This window comes from Protopterus annectens, chromosome 1.part0, assembly GCF_019279795.1.
Source record: "Protopterus annectens isolate FY-2018-M chromosome 1.part0, PAN1.0, whole genome shotgun sequence".
Classification (NCBI taxonomy): domain Eukaryota; kingdom Metazoa; phylum Chordata; order Ceratodontiformes; family Protopteridae; genus Protopterus; species Protopterus annectens.
This window is the reverse complement of record NC_056725.1, coordinates 1,997,749,328-1,997,765,300: the sequence shown is the minus strand read 5'-3', so window position 1 is coordinate 1,997,765,300 and position 15,973 is coordinate 1,997,749,328.

Here is a 15,973-nt window from a genome sequence, read left to right as displayed (position 1 = left end):
AAGATTATGTACACCTAGAGATTAAATTTATTTGAATCAAGCTGTAGGTACTGAACCTTGTGGTAGTTGCACATTTTGTAAATATATTAATAAAGAGAAGTTTTTTAAATAGCCTGACACTGGACATATTTATGATATCAGGGTTAGTGCAATGTGTGATACTTCTCATGTTATATATTTGGCTAGTTGTTTAGTTTGTAATACATTTTATATAGGTAAGACAGATCGTACATTGAAAGAAAGAATTGAGAACATATATACCATATTAGGAAAGGTACACATACAAATGCATTGGCGAAGCATGTTTTAAATGTGGGAGAGAGCCATAGTTTTCAATTCTTAGTAGTTAGTAGAACATATGATAGTTTAAGGGGTGGAGACATTAGAGCCAGGATGGAAGAAATAGAAGCAAAATGGATTGTAATGCTTAGGGCTTATTATGGCCATGGTCTCAATGATACTGTCCCCATGAAGCCTATTCTTAGAAAAAGGTCTTTACGTAGGTAGTATATGAATATTGTGTGTTTATTTATTGTATTTATTATATATTTTATATGTAATTTATTTAATTTGTTTTATGAAATATATATACATTGTTTATGTATATTAATAGATTTTAGACAGTTTTCAGTTATTAAAGGGTATGTTCTTTTAAATTTTAGTCACTGCAAGTCATGTGATGTAATTAAATTGTTATTTAAGGTGTTTTTTATGTAATCCTTTGTACACCTGATGAAGTTTGATGTGAAAGCGCTTGTGTGAGATTAAAATCAGTACTGCATACGTATTGGATATCACTGTGTCTATTTTTAAAAGACTTTAAAAGAATTTGGAGACTCTGGAGCCATACCTCAGCAGCTTTTTCTTCGTTTGCTTTGGGAGGTGTTTAATTAAAACAGTTTTCCAAATCTGTGGCATGATGTTTTAATGAGACTTAGATTATATATGGGGTGAGAGGAAGACATACACATCTGCAGTAATATGTAAACCAGAGGTTTATGTTGTCAAATCCAGGAGGGGAGTGAGTGGAGATGTTTTCAAGTAGAACAGTGACTTCTTTGGGATGTATGCATTTGAAGTGGAAGTGGGGTTGAATGGTAGTCAGGTGGGCAATATACGATCTGTGGGATGTGTGGAATTTATTGAAGAAAGATTGCTAAATTCTGTAAGGAAATCTTCTGGAGAATTTTTTGCTGTACTACATTGAATGGCATTTGCAGACAGGGTGTCATGAGGAGCTTTTCTTCCTGTAAGCAGGTTAACCTCTCTCCAAAAATGTTTGGGGGAATATAACAGGGTAATTTGTTTCTTTGTTTGGAGATTTCTTTTGTGCCCTCTGATGGAGTTCTTGGCTAGATTGCACAAGACTACAAAGGAGCTGCTGTTGTCAGCTGTGAAGGGTCTGTTTCCACTTTTGCCATGCTTCATCCCTTAGAGTTAAAAGATGTTTGAGTTCAGTGGATAACCGTTCAGTTTTGGTGTGTTTATAAAGCCTGCGGATAAGTTGTCTTGCAGCTGAAGTAGAAAGTTGGCTAGGCTTACAGCTGCTGTATTAAGGTCACATAAGAAGAGTATATGGTTTCTGATGTGGGAGAGAGAGAGAGAGAGAGCGAGAGAGCGAGCCCAGGGAGAAAAGCTCCACAGTGAACGGTAATTAATACATTGCGATAATAGAAAAAACAAATCAACACATGTCTCTCCTGCAACAAAAAGATGCAGTAAAGTATAAATGATCCAAAACTATACAAAATATAAATACAGATTCCAGCATACCAAATCACCTTCTAGGCACATGAGAGGGGATGGGTATCGGAAAGGCAAGGATTAGTCATCCGTAGTAGTCATACAGAAGTGACCCTGACAAACAGCACAGGAATTACCCATTTTAAAGACTTAAACCTTACCTGTGATATAAATAGGACCTGCTAGAGACACAGGTATGTATCCCAGTGACTACCCCATCTCTGGAACAGGCTCCTCATCTATATGAAGCAGATTTCCTCCCTAACCCAATTCATGTGCAACTTGGACACTTGGATGGGGAACAGGAAGTTTCTCCCTGGTTTGGTTCCTATGTCTCTAATGGTAAATGGTTCATCTCCCAAGTTACTGCTTGTAAATGGTTCATCTCCAAGCTCCTGCTTACACACATCAAGGGTACGAGAACTTGTCAGACATTTGGGATGCATGGTTAGGCTTAAAAATGGCCTTGTGGTCATTAGCCTAGTAAATACCTATGGACTTATGAACCTATGAGAGAGAATATCTCACTGACTTAGTGTACAACTAAAAAAATGAAATCACAACACAGAAGAAAGGGGAATTCTGCCTGCTGTTAAGAGCAGAAACCACACAACACACTACGGTAACTAAAGAGAACAAACATACACTGGATTTTTCTAAAGCGATAGTCTTACTTAGCTTATATAACAAAGTTATCAACAATGTGTTAGATATTAATAAAAATATGGAAAAAACACCATTAACCAATATGCATATACCAAAGCATTAGGTCCTACACTCATCTTTACATATAAAAGAGGCAACAATATTGAAAGGATTGTTGAGAATAACTCAAAAACTGTAAAGGCAAATTATGCTACCACTAAAGAACATAAAATGGCAAAATGTGGGGCCTGTAAGTACTGTAAATGCATCCATGAGGGACCATACATGACAGGAAGCAATCATGACAGGACCATATATGATCCCCATGTCCTTGTTGTTGTGAAAGTGTATGGGGAGTATATTTAGCCAGCTGCCTGTTATGTGATGCCATTTACATAGACAAAATGGAGAGGCATCTGTGGCAGAGAATTTATCAACATACTTATGATATTAAAAGCAAGGTTAGTAGAAATGTCCTTTACAAAGATTCCACCTATTGTGTTAATTTAAAAAAAATCTACTTTGTATTATTGACAACTGTGAAAAGTCTCATAGAGGGAGTAACTGGGAAGACACCCTAACCTACAGAGAACTGTTGGCAAAAATGCAGCTAATATACTTTTGTTAAAGGAAAACATTTCAATTTCTAGTGAGCTGCAAAGTTTTTTAAACACTTTTAAACTCATACATTTTTAATATACACAGCCCAAAAATTACCCTGCTTTTGTAGAATTTTTAGCAACTGGCTTTTAGGTTGTATTTTTATTGTATGTGTAAGTAATGTCTTTTATTGTATTTGAATTAACTACATTTTTTGACATTTGAGACTTGTACCTTTAAAGAACTTTGAAGGATATTTACCCAGTATCAACTGATTTTATGTCATGCAACTCTTTATTTTAAAAGAAAAAGTGGTAGACTTTAACAAGAAGTTATGATTAAGTCTTAATAAAAGATGTAAGTGCTTGACTGGATTTTTATTTTCATTTTAACTATTAAAATATTATTTCCTGCATCTTGGGACTCTTTTACTTGTGTGGCTATTTTGGTTTTGGTTTACCTGTTTATACCAGTGTGGGTAATGTGTGGTAGTTTGTTGTTTCAAGTGTACCAGGTAGATTCCTTCCTTTCTTTTTTCTGTCTCTTTTTTTCTACTCTTTTGACTAAAACCATCAAAGTCAGTATCATTTGTTAAGACTACAGCACAGATTGTCTTCCATCTGTCTCCTTATGGCTTATATTTTCACAAGTTTCTTCTCCTCAGCTTTCTTGACATCAGTGTTGAGACCATCTAGGTTATCTGCTAGCATCATTTTCACTAACAATGTACCCTTCTTTTTATCTCTGTGCTCAATAGCTCCTCAGCTGTCTTCTCTAACTCCTTTAGTAAAACATGCCCCTTCACCTCTGTCTGTGAAATTAGGGGTTTTGTCTAATCCATGAAGACAGAACACCATCAGCCAACCCTTCTTCCAGATTTGTAATAATCACCTCAGTGCCATTATCAACAGCCACTTCCATGATGTCCATAACATATTGACTCAGAGTATTTTCCATCTCTCTCCACACAATTTACCCAAAAGGATACAAGAACTTCCCAAGTGTTTTGGCCACATTTCCTTCCATTTTTTCTACTATAATCTTAAGTAGGGGCCTTTAAAACTATGCCTCATGCCTAGTGGGGTTAAGTAGATCAACAATAACAAATAAGCATATAGATATAAACCTCCCCCACCCACACATGCGAATACATGAAGGCACCAAAGTAAAATGCTGACTAGGGAGATGAAGTCCTGAAAGGTAGAAAACAAGAAGAACATGGAGTGACATGCTTCTGTCCAGCTCAGGTGATCTGGATGAGCAATGTTGTACTGCAGATTGCTGGAGTGATGTAAAAAGGTTACCATTCAAGATCTGGGGAGATAAAACTGAAACAAAGAGTACAAGAAGAGAAGGAATGAGTCCCAACTAACTGGGAGAGCTGAACGAATGAAGTGTGGATGGTGCAGCTATCAGAGAAGCAGGATGGTTAGACAACTTTATGTCTCTGAAAATGTCAGAAGTGAGAATTAAGTCTTGGACAATTATCCATAAAAGACTGCCCTTCAAGAACTGACAAAACTGAAAAACTCAGAGGTCAAAGTGAAAAAAAAAAGGCTGGCTATGAGACTACTACTCAAGAAAAGCTGTTTCAAAAATAGTAGAATTAGAGGACAGAGCATGCAGAAAAAATGAGATTTTCTGCTGTTCCAGATAAACTGGAAGGAAGAGAGTGTATTAATTTTATAAAAGCATAAATAAATAACTGGACTGGTATTCCACAGCAGGACTTGTTAACTGAAAGGATACATAGTGTTCATGCTCCAAACCTGGCCATAAGAAAGCAGCCAAGATTTGTATTAGTAAAGATACAATCACGCAGCAAAAATATTTGATCCTGACAAAACTGTGGCAGTAGGACAATGTAAGCACTCAAAGGCAAAAACCAAAACCAGGAAATAAACAGGAGACAATGCCCACCACACAGGAAAATCTCATTAATCAAAAGACAGCACTTTTGTCCTGTAACATATTCAGGATTTCACCAGGTAAAACAAAGTAGCACATGCAATCCTATATTATCAATCACAGAAATCATGTGATGGTAGATTTCTGAAGAAATTAATGAAAATATTTGGATAGAAGACATACATTTAATGTACATAATCCCCAAGGTACAGCTGTTCTAGGTGGGCTAGAAGAGACAGAAATTTTATTTCAGAGAAGCATGTGCATCTAATTGAAAACATTAACACACACCCAGTAACTGTTTCAGATAATCCTCTAATAACAGCAAAGATAAAAATGCAGGGTAATGAAGTAAAAATGAGAAACTGGCACTTCCCCATCTACCTGTTAAAAAAGGAATTTAAGGAATGGCTAGTAGACATTATTAGAGAGTTATTAGGGAAGACAGACATTTCTTCTGAAGCTAGTGAATTGGATAAAAATGAAGTAGAGTTTAAAAATAAGGTAAAAATAAAAAATATATGGTTAAGAAGTAACAAGCATTATATAGAGGGTCTGACAAAGGTTAAAGTATTGTAGAATAAGGGGGATCTCACAAAAAAGAAGAGGCATAAATGTAGAGTGGTAAAGAAAAAAATAAGGGAGTACCTGATGTATCTGGATAATATGCATGAGTTTAGAAAGATTGCTGTTGAGCAACTGTGTTTTTTATTAACACCAGAGAACAAAAACTTTTAGCACAATGACAGGCAATGTAAAGTAGAAAGGGTTGTTGCTAAACTTAGGGAGCCTTTAAAAAAAATAACCAGAGATCCAGTAGAGGTACTAGAAATATTTCAGAACTTTTATGAACATTTGTATAAAGCAAAGGAATGTGGAAATCAAGAAAAAGCACAAATGGAAATATTTATGTAAGACAGTTGCAGTATGCTGAGATTAGAGATAGATGGGGCTCAACAATTAACAGTTAAGACAGGAGGAGATGAGATCAAATTTATGATCAATTGCAAGCAAGTCACCAGGAACAGATGGCATTCTTGTGAAAGTTTTGGAAGCTAGGAGGGAAGAAAGTGATAAAGCTCTGGAACATTTTGTTTAACATCCTGGAAGAAAGCTGTGGTGGCTATAATACCTAAAGAAGGTAAAGAACCATCATGACAAGCTTCACATAGGCCCATTTCAATTTTAAATAAAGATTATAAAGTGTTTATATCTATAATAGCTAAAAGAATGGTGAAGGTGTTGCCAAATTTGATAGATATGAATCAATGCCATTTTATGGAAGGAATATAAACATTTGATAACATTAATACAACAATGATGATCCAGAGGGAAGCAGAAAGTAAGAAAATACCACTTTTCTTGGTGGGTCTTGATGCAGAGAAAGCATTCAACAGAGTAAGCTGGAATTTTATGAGTATGACAATGGAATCATTTGCATTTCCTGATACAGTAATAAGGTTAATTAGGAGGCTATATGAGGAATTGGAGGCAAACATTAAAGTGGGAGAGCTCCACTCTGATTGGATGTATCCTCTTTCCCCTTTGATATTTGCATTACATTTACAGCCATTGGTAAAGGAAATAAGGGACTCAGAAATTCAAGGATATCATTTGTATGGTAATCAATTAAAGATGGCTTTATTTGTGGACAGTATTAGCTTGTATCTGATAAATTCAGAAAAGGACATATCAGTGTTGTGGAACATTTTGAGACAGTTTCAAGTCTTTTTGATAAATAAGATTAATGAAGACGAAACAAAGGCAGTAGCTTTAATCTCTGTACCCACTCATGAATTGGTTCAGAAATACACCTATTTATGGGGCCATGATAAAATGAAGTATTTAGGTATATGGGTTAAAAAGGATTCTGTTATGGCAGCTAAGAATATATGGGAAGAGATTAGACAAAAGATAATGCAAAAACTGCGAAACTGGAAACACTTGTTTATGAATATGGATAGCAAGATATACACAGTGAAAATGTGTTTAATCCCTTTGTTTTTTTATACAGGTTAAACATATTTTTATTAACTAAAAGAGAAGCTCTACACAGTAATTAATAAAGAGTTGGAGGACTTTATCTGGGAGGGGAAGAGGGCAAGGGTCAAGTGGGATAAACTGATTATTCCACTAGAACAAAATAGTTTAGGATTACCTGATTTGAAGTGATATTTTAGAGCTATGCAGTTAAGGCTCATATACAGTATACAAGGAGAAAGCTATAATTCATACTGGAAAGGGTGATGATGAAGCAGGGGAAAATAACAACAGCCATACAGAATATTACATTTATAAAGTAGCAGAAAGTATTCTAAGAACTAAGCCAAGAGGAGTTTTTTTTTATTTTTTTTTTATTTAACATTTGTTAACCAGAAAAGTCTGACTTGGAACAAAACCAATTTTCAGCCGAGACCTGGGGAGAAATGCTACAGATGCATGTCTTTGAAACATGGGAGGAAACTGGAGGACCTGGAGAAAACCCACACAAACCAAGGGAGGACATGCAGTCTCCACAGAGAAGGCACTCTGGCTTGAATGGAATCTATAAAATCATTTTGTTTAACATCATAAAAGCAATTTATATTTCAAAATCAGAGTACTCAAAAAGTGTTTCAGGTATGAAGGCCAGGGTGAATGGTTTAGGGTGTGATACACATAGATGAGAAAGGGTGTCAGTGCTCATATATTCACTGTAACCAGTATTCAGACGTGTATGCCACTGAAGACCACTAACTTTCTAACACCATCTGAATATTTCCTGTCAGCTAAAAAATACCATGTGAGTGTTTATACTTTGCAATGTTCTTAGGACTCCTTTTTTGAAGGCAATCTATTCCATAGCTGAGGGAGAGACTATATGAAAATACATCCCTTTTACATGTGTAGATATATGATAAAATCACTTTAACATACTGATCACATAACACTCTTGCTGTTCAATAAAGTTGAAGCCCAACATTGTTCACATGATTTTAGATTTTATTCCATTAAATGCCAAATAAAGTTTACCTCTCAACAGTCTGTAGGCACACCTATGAATTTCCTGTTCAACCTCTCATCATAAAGTTTATACCATAATGACTTGTGAGTCTCCTCTGAACAGATTCAAGTGTCTTAACTTGTGTCACTCTATAGACACAAAAAGAGGAATTATATTCCAACATAATACTTTTAATTAATTTTAATGTAAACAAAAAATAATTCCAGGTCTGATCAAGCTAATATATGGTCATCCTAAATTATCTGGATCCCATGTAGCTGTTGTTTTAAACAATACTCCTATTTGCTTTGTTGCCCTAATGTATATTTGACAAGTCCTAGATGTTCCTGATGTCCTAACACTATATCACACAGTTTTCTATTATAATTGATTTTTTTATTTTCCAAACAACATTTACTTACATTTAAACAAGAAAATGCCAAAGTCTACACCAATTAAGATGACCATTTCTAACTTTATTAAGATAATTCATTCATTTTATTTAAGTATGAAATCACCACAGTTCTGATCTCAGAATAATCAGTCTATTTAGCCAGCCCTGTAAAATTAGCCCTTATAAATGTTAATAATACCAAATGTAATAATACCTGACCCAGAATAAAGCCTTCATGGGCTCCTGATGTAATTATATGCACATATGATAATATATCCATATTGAATACTCTATGGCTGCAACCTTTCAACTGTTGATATGCCTATTTTATAATATAATTGTTAATGCCCAATTTTTCATTTCTATTCATAAGTTCCTAAGTTCCTTAACAGTTTTCAGGCAAAATGGCCATCAAGGGACATTGATTCCCTAATATATGACTCATAAACTTTATTACTGCCCAAATATCTAGTGTTTTATTTTAATTTCAGTACTTTGTGCCTGTTGAATTTCAAATGGAATATTGTCCTACAAATAAGCCATTTTACTTGTTATATAAGTTCTTCATGATTTTACTGTGCATTCATTGATTTTAAAATTCATATTATTATGTCTAAAAATGTTATTATATTTGTAAATTTCCATATTAAACAAGCACTGTAATAATGGATCATTAAAAGTTTTATAAGCTAATATTACCTTTCCTCTTATGTGTCTGTAACATATTGAGAAAAGTTCCAGCTGACTTCATATAGTATTATAACTGAGATTCTTGATGGCTATAATCCTTTTGGTAAATCTTCTTTGCACTTTTATTAATTTTCCTAGCTGTCTGTAACTGTAAGCACAAAACATATTATTATCTTCACTTAGTCAAACTCACTAATCATTGAACGCTTCTTCTTCGAACTGTATTTGTCAAAGTCTTCATCCATTGAACGATTGTTTCAGTGAACTTTTCCCATGGTAAGTAACCAGTGGGCCATTATCAGGAATTTGTACTTTTCCACACTCTAGTGTGATATCGGAGTTGGTATATTTAGCTGGGGTGTGGGGGTGGGGGCCACAGCTTCCCACCAGGGTGTGTTTTAAAAATGCTGTTTTTGTTGCAGTTGGCAAGTTGGCAAAGTTGTTACTTACTGTGGGAAACAGTTTTGCTTCAACAATTGTTCGATGGATGAAGTTTATGAAGTTTTGACAAGTTGGTTTCAACAAAGAGGCATTCAACATTTAGAGCGTTTAATGATGTGGCATAGATCCATTCTAAAATAGGTCTAGTATTTGTCTTTTATAGCATTAACAAATTGCATTCATCTCTAGTTGAAAGATTTAAGTAGATAACTAATCTGCTTAGTAGCTTTAGTACAAACAGTATGAATATGTAAGTCTCTTCATGTAATAGTGATCCCTAAATCTTTATAATGATTAATTCAGCTAATGGTGTACCTCAAAGAGAGAGAGAGATGTAAAATAGAAGTATTTGTACTAGATAATTGTGACAAATTACATTCATCTCTAGCAGAAAGATTTTAAGAAGATAACTAATCTGTTTAGTAGCTTTAGTACAAACAGTATGAATATGTAATTCGAAATATAATCTTTGTGTAATAGTGATCCCTAAATCTTTATAATGATTAATTCAGCTAATGGTGTACCTCAGAGAGAGAGAGAGAGATGTAAAATATAGATATTTGCACTAGATATTTGTACTAATGTATATGATATTAGATTTATCATGACTAAAAGTCATTCCCATATCAGCAGCCCAGTCATCTATTTTTTTCATGTGATTATTTTCTTCTGCATCCCTACTACCTTGAATAAAGAAATTGCTCTTGCAGTTATCAGCTTATATGGTGATCTATAATTAACTATTTACAGGAATTGTTGAGAAAACTCTATTAAAGAAAATCAGTCCAAAGACAGAAACCTTGAGGTTCACTGGCATTGACATGTAAATATTTTGATTTTAAATGGCATATCCTCACACATCATTTTCTGTCAGACAACCATATCATATTACATCTGACTACATAGCAATTAAAAACAAATGAAGGCTTTAATTGAGTCTAAATATATAGCTCCATGATATAGTCCTGAATCTAAGGCCAATGTAACCTGCTCATAAAAACTAATTAAATTGCTGATGGTACATCTTCCCTTCATAAATCTATGTTGTTCTAAATCAATTACAGATAAAAGTTTGCCAATTTTATCAATCAAACATCTTTCAAAACATTTTCCAAGAAGTGAAGTTAAACTAACAGGTCAGCATTTTTATATTGTCTTTACAATATTTTTGTAAATAGGTGTAATCCAAGAAACTTTCCATCTGTAGGGCACAGTACCATTCTTCAAAAAATTATTACAAGTTTTGTGTAATCTTGATGAAATTACCTCTTTTAAATTTGATAGTAGTATACCAGGAGTTCTGTCAGGACCCATCGAAAATGTATTTTTAATGATATGTAAAGCATTTTTTAATATGCTTGCACTAAAATGGTGCAGTGGTAGCATTGTTGCCTCACAGCAAGAGGTTCCTCGGTTTGATTCTCAGCTGGAGTGCCTTCTCTGTGGAGTTTGCATGCCCTCCCTGCATTCGTGTGGGTTTTCTCTGGGTGCTCCAGTTTCCTCCCACATTACAAAGACATGCATCTGGAGCATTTCTACCTGGGCCTCTGCTGAAACTTGGCTTTGTTCCAAGTTGGACTTTCCCAGTTAACAAATGTTAAATAAATAAAAACAGGGGCAATTGCCTTTAACTGGTATGTACACATTAAAAGATGTCATATTATTACTATTTATTGTACTATTTATGAAAAATATTAAAATTAATTAGCTTTGATAATAATATCATAGGCCTCATCTCCATTAATTTGGAATGTGTTAGTTAGGGATACCCTATTGTTCATACAGTTTAGATACTTATAAAGGAATTCTTAGCAGGTCTGCATTTTTTATATTGTCTTTACAATCTTTTTTGTAAATAGGTGTAATCCAAGAAACTTTCCATGTGTAGGGCACAGTACCATTCTCCAAAAATTATTACAAGTTTTATGTAATCTTGATGAAAATATCTATTTTTTACTGTTTTAGTGTAAGCATGATAACAATTCTTTACACATAATTAAAAACTCCTAGTAGGGTACTATCACTTTAATAAAAACAACAATTGGATTCTTACTTCTGATCCAAACCTATACCAAAACTCAGGCACAATCCCGGACACCCTGAGTGACCACCTCTCCATCTACATGCATAGACATGCACTACATATATCCACGGCACATCGTTATACAGACCACTGTAAGCTCTCCTCTTAAATGTCCAAACTTTCTACAATAGCCTCTCATCTATAAACTGGTCTAGACTCAAAAACTTTTCTCTCAATTATGCTGTTCAAGAATTCAGTTGTACTTTCCTTGATATCCTTAACTCCCTAGCACCATTAAGGAAAGTTAGGATTAAAACAACCCATACCCCACATCCTCACTCTTATGAAAAATCAGGATAGTACCTGGAAACAATGGGTAAAAACTAAATCTACTGTACTACTCCAAAAAAACATAAAGAGCTCAGAAATCTCACAAAAATACACATTAACAAAGACAAGAAAAAATTCTACTATGAAGCTCAAGTCACCCACAACTCTAACCCCCCAAAATTCTGGTACTCCATTAACAAAATCATACACCCTGGAAGACCCAATACCCCAAACCCCTATTCAAACAATTCTCCTCAGGAAACTGCCACTTTACTAAACTCTTATTTTATTAAATCTATTGCCAAACCAACTCACACAGAACAAAGTAAAAATCCCCCACCTACCGGTCCCAACACTACCAGTACTACCCCTTTTTCTATAAACTCTAACCTCACTGCTTACATACAATCTCTTCTAATTAAATTAAAACCATGCTCCCCCTCCACAGACAACCCCCTCTTACTTAAACTGGTGGCTCACTCAATAGCCTACCCTGTTTCTATAGTTATAAATAGATCAATCCAAGAATCTACTGTCCCCGACATCTGGAAATCCTTCTATAACATACCATTACACAATTTAGGTAACTCCACTGATCCATCAAATTATAGACCCATAGCCATTCTCTCACCACTTTCTAAAAGTCTCGAAAAATGAACACACAATCAGCTTCATAACTATCTTATCAACAAAACCTTCTGAACCCCACTCAACATGGCTTTAGACCAAAACAATAGCACATCCGATGCCCTTTTGTCTTTTACACATACTGTAGCAGAGGCCAGAGACAAAAAACTATTGGTGTCATGTTTTTCCCTTGACCTCTCAAAAGCTTTTGACACTGTTTCATACTTTAAACTACTAAGTAAACTATCTAACCTCAACCACTCCTCTTCTGCTATTCTCTGAATTTCTAACTACCTTTCCAACAGGCTACAGTCAGTCAGATGGCTTTCTACCTGCTCCCCATTCTTACCCATCCAGAGTGGTGTGGTCCAAGGCTCTATTCTGGGACCTCTCCTTTTCAACATCTTCACAAATGACCTCCACTCTTCTTGTACCACCTCCTTCCTGATAAAATATGCAAATGACTCTACTCTTATCACCTGTTCCGGTGACATCTCTCACCTCACTCTATTAGTCAAAACACATTCCACAATGTCAGACAATGGCTAACTGATACCAACTCATCCTTAACCCCCCAAAAAAAACAAACTCCTCCTTTTCTTAACTAAATCACTCTCCCACCATAAAATAATATTCTCCATCTCATCACATGACAATACCCTTATCAAAGCTGATTCCCACATTAAACTTCTGGGTATCATAATTGATGACCAATTAAAATTTGACCTCCATATCCAACACTGTATTAAAAAGACAAATAAAAAAACAGGACTACTTTGTAGAAACAAAAAAATTACTTGTCTCTAATTCCAAACCCTCTCTGGCACAGGCTTTCCTGATGCCCTGTCTTTTCTATGCCTCTCCTATACTTACATTTCTACTAGCTACCTTAATTACCAAACTGGAACAAACTTATAACAACATAGCTCAATTTGCCAGCACCCAACCATACAAATACCATCACTACCTTGCTTTAAAACAGCTTAAATGGCTTGAGTTGCCCCAGCTTCTTCTCTTTTCCCAGCTGCAGCTTACAAATACCTTACTATATGAACCCTCAGCTTGTCCTTCTCTCTCCTTTCTCATATGTCTTTACGCCCTCTGTCAAACTCTATGTAGCTCTGGTCAATATCTTCTTAATATCTATAAAACCAGCAAAATCATTAGTAAACTTCTCTATAAAAGTGTCCCAAGCCCGGAACCACCTCTCACCAAATATTTGTAACATTAACTGTGCAACCCGTTTCAGAATTGAACTTAAAAACTGCCTTCTTAATACTAACTCCTGCCCATGCCAGGACCCTACTTAATTCCCCCTCCATACCTCTCTTTACCTGTCATTGCTCTAAATCTTTTGGCCTTCTACTACCTATAATCTATGTTAACAGAAACAATATCATGAATCTATTGCCGCTCTAGCTCTGTTTTCTGTAATATTATGTCATACTTGGGTGAACCTAAGTCCAACTCTTTTTTTTTTCTCTAAACTCTCATCTGCTGTTCTCTCAGCATTTTTAGTTTTCTACATACTTTTTTTCTGTTTCTGTTACTGTAAATACGTGCAATAATATAATTATGTAAATTTTCCTGCATTTCACTGTATGATATAACTATGTAATATTCTTGTTTTTTAATTTATGCATGTTAACAGTTTGTTTCTTGAATCAATGCATGTTAATATCTTGTTATTTTCTGGAACTTTTCTCATCGGGTCTCCACTGAAAATGGGCCTTTGGCTCAGCTGGACTAACCCAGTTAACAAATAACAAATGACAAATAAATAAATAAATAAATAATGAGGTAATTAATTAGTATTTTTCATAATTAATTTTGATGTTTTAATACTTGATTTTAATTCCTTACTTTTTTATTTAATGCTTTCTCATTAATTCTTGTCAGATATTCCTTGTATTAGTTTCATTTCCTTCTTTTTCCTTCTATACATCCTAGTTAATTGCTCTACACAGTAGAAGTCTAACTTTTATAAGTTTGTCACATTAAGTAAGTTTAACACACTCATATAATGCATTTTCTAGATGGTTATAACCATAATCAAAAACTGATGAATTTGACAGCAAATCCCAGTTACTACTAATAATTTCAGTTGATAATTTGTCGTAATTAATTAACCCATAATTACATTTCATACTTATTGTTTTCTTTTTTATATAGAAAATTGCAAATCAAATTTAGTTGCATTAAGATCAGACTGCCCTAAAGGTGTTATGATTTTAATGTTGTTAATTTTCCATGGAAAGTCTGTTACTGCAATTTCTTTTTTTTAAAACATGTTTATTGGTTTTAACATACAATCAATAAAACATAGTAATTTATACAAGCAGTTAACAAATAGAAAATGTTAACAATCATAAAACAACAAAAGTATTTACAAAGACATCCACAGGTTAATACATCGTCTAACATAACTATAATACATTATAAAGGTTCCAAGTCTTTTTTTAACAAACTTTGTAAAGTATTCCACATATTATAACTGGTTGTTTTCCTAGAATTTCTTGATTTAATAGTCATTAGTTCCATTTGGCATTACTCTAGCAAAACATTTTTAAACTCATTAAAAGAAGGAGGGGTATCTGATATCCAATTTCTAGTTATAATCTTTCTAGCCACTGCTAGAACTGACCATAATAGGGGAAGTCTAACATTTTTAACACATTTTGGTATGGGGGTACTGAAGAGGATTAGTAATTTAGATATTGTAAAATTATCTGTAAAAAAACCTATAGAAAATTGTTTATTGATATACAATACTCCTTCAGTTTTATATTATCATGGAACATATGTGCCCAGTTAGCATTTATTTCTGTGGTACATCACTTACATATGTTATCTTTTTTATTAATTTTGTTCATTATTAGAGGGGTGTAGAAAGACCTGTGTAAGAATTTCCAGGCATAAAGTTTCCATTTAATTGAGGAAATTGTTTTAGAAGCTGATTCCAGTATATGACTTTTATCATGTTGTTCTGGGTGTTTTCTATTTATGGAATCGAAGTAGTTCCAGTAATTTTATGTACAGTTGAAGGTTTCATCTCTAATAATTTTGTGTATGTGAGAAAGCTTGCCTTTATCTGAAACCTTCTGTTGTATATTTAATATCATGTAATCTATCAGTATTGGAACAGATTCTTTAGTTATCAGTGTTATCAAGTCTAGTTTATTAGAAAGATATTGTCTGAAAGCCTACATCTCTAACCAACAAGTTTCATCCAAATCAAATTCTTGAGTTAAAAAATCTAGATTTTTAACTTTATTATCCTGCAGCATCTGATGCCAGTACATTAAATTATTTTGCCTGAATATCAAAGTTTTATCAGGGTTAGATGATAAGAGTATACCTTGTGTATAAGTTATGGGAAATAAAATGAAGACTCATTCCTTATATTTGGAATGTTTATATATAAAGTTACGAAAAGTAATAATAATATGTATTGGGTAATTTGATGTGTGTCTCGATGTTATGGGTGCAGTGCAAAATTATTTGAGTATCCATAGTATGGGATTATTTATAATAATGTTTTTATATGTTAGTGGTATGCTAGTTAATTCCATGACTATTAATTCCCAAT